The sequence below is a fragment of the Salvelinus sp. IW2-2015 genome, unplaced genomic scaffold, assembly GCF_002910315.2.
Source record: "Salvelinus sp. IW2-2015 unplaced genomic scaffold, ASM291031v2 Un_scaffold2872, whole genome shotgun sequence".
In the NCBI taxonomy this organism is placed as follows: domain Eukaryota; kingdom Metazoa; phylum Chordata; class Actinopteri; order Salmoniformes; family Salmonidae; genus Salvelinus; species Salvelinus sp. IW2-2015.
This window is the reverse complement of record NW_019944172.1, coordinates 18,109-22,392: the sequence shown is the minus strand read 5'-3', so window position 1 is coordinate 22,392 and position 4,284 is coordinate 18,109. Positions and strand designations below refer to the sequence as shown.

Sequence of the window (4,284 nt, the reverse complement as noted above, 5' to 3'; positions counted from 1 at the left end):
TCCTCTCTCTCCTCTCTCTCTCCTCTCTCTCTCTCCTCCCTCCCCTCTCTCCTCTCTGTCTAGATATTCTGATCAGTACCCCACCCCTAATAGACTGGTGTTCCTCCTGAAGCAGGATGCTCTAGACCTCAGCAGGTCAGCCCCCTCTGTCTTAATACTGTGTTGGTTGAGGGCTATTGTAACAGGTTTTGTTAATAGTGTGTGTTAAACACATCCACACACAGTATTAACTATACTTGTGGAGACCTTGAAGTGAAAACATTTGACCAACTGGGTTCACAAGGTCAAATGCTATTTCTGAGTTGTTTAAGGTTAGAATTCGGGTTAGGTTTTGTGGTTAAGGTAAAATAGGATTTTGAACGGGACAGAATTGTATGTCCCCATAAGGTTCGTTAGGGCTGGGCGATATGACCAAAATATCACATCACAGTATTTTATTCCTTAATTTGCTTTGAGTAGTGCACCTAGGGTGGCAACATACATTCTACGTCATTTCAATGAGTCTTTCTCCATTCTGTTTTATACTGTTCAATTCAACCAAAAATAATTTTCATACATTTCTGTGTTTCCTGAACTCATTTGACATCGTTTCCACACTGCCGTGTAAGACTGGCTGCACGATATGGGCAACAAAAAAACTAGGCCTTATTTTTAACCAAATGTTGCAATTGATTTAGAGAACAAAAACACTTTGGTGAACTGTTGTAATAAAGGAAATAGAATGATTATTAATTATAATTCTATAGTTAGAATATAAATAATAGTGGGCACTTTGAATACTGTGTTGTTTGACATGACAGCGRATGAAAATGCCAGGGAGGAGTTATTGTGACAGGATAGGAACCAAAGTGTTGGTCAATGTCTCCTAGGGGACCCTATAATCTTTGGCTACATTAAAKGTTTCTTCATGTAGCCAACATATTCATGCTTCACCTTATTCCTCTTTGATTTAGAAGATACTTTTTTTGCAAACTTGCTAAGAACTTGGTAGATGTAAGAAACACAAACTAATAGTGTAATTATGGAAYGCTAGAAGATTTAAATTAAGAAGCAAAGTGGAAACAACATTGTCATCAACATCGTCTCATGTGCTGCATAGAACCCCACAGTGGTGGTGTCATAATACCCATAAAACCTAGCGGTAAAACAGGGAAATGGTTCCATTGTTCCGCCGTTCATTTTTTAATTTTATAAACACTTTAAATAAGGGCTGTGTTTCGTGTAGGTTTACCCTGGCGTGACGTTTTGATAACCGTGTAAATCTCTCTCGGACAAGGTGACTTTTATCAATACATTCGGCTCTATTTACTCTCAGTTTCTAAAATGCTAATTAGCATCAAAGTAGATGGAAGACTACAAATCCCAGCATGCTCCTGCACGTCATCTCCATCTGGCACCTTTGCTAACATATTGTCAATTTAAAACTTGCACAAGTTTTCACAGAATTGTAAATTTTTAAAGAAATGTAGCCAATTTATTCATTACTACATTTAGCTAACATTAGATGGTTAATCCAGAGATTCTGACCTTTGCCTCGATTCGGCCGTCTGGTCCAGATCATCGTGGTATTTGTAGTTCTTTATGATAGCCACATTAGCAGCTAATTGACTTTTCATTTTTGGCGAGTAAATACAGGCGACTATATTGATAAAAGTCACCTTGTCTGAGAGAGATTTACACTGATTTTGGTCTGGAGGATCAAAGTCAGTGAATGAAGGCGGAAAACCTCATGGTTCTGACTATTGCATGATTTTTTGGGTCAGAGTGAAGAGGGCGCAAGTTGTGATAATTATGACTATTTTGGAGACCGCATCTATTTACCGCGAGACTGGAGGTCAAGGCTCTTCTGAGAATCTCAGATAGTCGTGGGGCCGACAACAGTCGGCATAAACCTCCAGCCGGTTTACTCCTTTCCTGACTCTATGATGCTGTGCAGACATGCAATTCTGTTTATGAGGAAAAGATTAAAAACAGATCTGATGCTAGCTCCAAGTATCACCGCGGAAGATTAAACTACCAACGGGACATCTCTCAAAGAAACAGTTATAGAACTGTTGTGATTAATTCTATAGATATGCCTCGCCCTTCTCCGGAGAGTCTGGGCCGCTGCGAGGTAGCGGTACTCAACCTGGATTAACAGAGACGAACCTCATATTTCTAGGATGCATCCACAGTATTCATCATGTCTGTATTCGAAATGCAGTTTTAGGTGGTCTCTTGGTTAAAATCTAGTAGGTAAGTGAACCCACTCTAAAATCAAAATCAAATTGTAATTTGTCAAATGCGACCGATCACTAAGCCAGGTGATAGACCTACAGATGAAACCATGGCAGTTGAGTATATGAACAACAGACGAGGCGGTTCGTAGTCTGGGTCAAGACATTACTAAAGGGGCGCTGCAGACTATATGTAGTTAATATTTTAGAGTTGAAAATCACTCGAAACTGGTTTGCCAAAAAAACAGGCATGATTGTCTTAATGATAGACCTTAACAGATGAAATGAAGTCGCCTTGAGGAATAACAACGCTCAGTTTGTAGCGCTCTCAGACGGCCTTACAGTGCAAATGCTAGAATACAACAATGAGGTAGAGTATCTACACATGGATATGTAGAAGGCGTTAAAACCCGTGAAATCTGTAGGACCTCCACACTGAATACAACAACGGTGTGACCTTTACTGTGAACTGGCTGATACATAACCAGGTGGGATCCCCTAACAGTGAAAAGGCTGAATCAAGGTGTAGCGTAGGATAGCCCAGAGAGAGTTTATTGTATTTTTTGTCGGGTCTTAACACAACCCAGATTAGACCACTCATGCTTCGAACTAACAGACCGGTGTATAAAGATGAGGCTACCGCCTTACTAAAAAACCATGTGATGGCCATCTCAATGAGACTGAAATATATCCACCACCAGGTGTAGCCTACGCGCCCCTTCAGTGGAAAGGCCTGAAATCGCCGTACAACAGTAAGTTGTAAACGTTAGAAAAACAACGAAAATCCGCTTTTGTCGAATTAGTAGAGAATATGCTCGAACATATGACAGGTGTGGGTAGGGACTCACAGTTAAAATGCTGAATAACTATCTAAGACGAACTGTCAGTAGATCCCTTCATTGTAGACAGTGAAGAGGCGGGCGCACTGCCTGAATACACTATTCAAGCACAGGTGCTGGAGACCCCGGGACTTTTACCATTTACAGCCAGTGGGAAATGCTGAATAGCAGGAAAACAGAACTTAGATGTAAGATAGATAACTTTAATTATAACAGTGAAAATGCACCGTAGTAATTACAGTGCAACGGCTGATACTAACAGTAGGTGTAGTAGACCTTACAGTGAATGCTGAATACAAAGGTGTAGTAGACCTCAACAGTGAATGAGCTGAATACAACAGGTGTAGTAGACCTACAGTGAATGCTGGAATACAACAGGTGTAGTAGACCTTACAGTGAAATGCTGAATACAACAGGTGTAGTAGACTTACAGTGAAATGCTGAATACAACACGGTGTAGTAGACCTTACAGTGAAATGCTGAATACAACAGGTGTAGTAGACTTACAGTGAAATGCTGAATACAACAGGTGTAGTAGACCTTACAGTGAAATGCTGAATACAACAGGTGTAGACCTTACAGTGAATGCTTATTACAGGACCTTACCAACAATGCAAGTTAAAAAAATGAAGAGAAAATAATAAAGCATAGTATTAAAGAGCAGCAGTAAAATAAGCAAGTAGCGATATGATACAGGGTACCGGTATACAGAGTCAATTATGGAGGCTATATCAGGGGGTAACGGTAAGAGTCAATGTGGAGACTTATACAGGGGGTACCGTACAGAGGTCAATGTGGAGGTATTATAACAGGGGGTACCGACCAGAGTCAATGTGGAGGCTATATACAGGGGGTACCGGTTACAGAGTCCATGTGGAGCTATATACAGGGGGTCCGGATAAGAGTCAATTGATGGCAGGCTATTATTCAGGGGGTACGGTTACACGAGTCAATGTGGAGGCTATATACAGGGGTTACCGTCGAGTCAATGTGGAAGGCTATATACAGGGGGTCCGATACAGAGTTCAATGTGGAGCTATTACAATGGGGGTACCGATACAAGTCTGGGAGGCTATATCAGGGGGTTACCGGTACAGAGTCAATGTGGAGGCTATATAAGGGGGTAACATGGTACAGAGTCAATGTGGAGCGCTAATACAGGGGTACCGGTACAGAGTCAATGAGCTGGGGCATCGGTTGTTGAGGTAGATGTACATTGTAGTAGAGTT

General features: G+C 41.2%; 1 pseudogene; it reads left to right on the top strand.

Moving 5' to 3' along the window:
• Positions 1-4,284, top strand: part of LOC112074902 (probable ATP-dependent RNA helicase DDX52) — a 28,957-nt pseudogene that overhangs the window by 23,441 nt on the left and 1,232 nt on the right.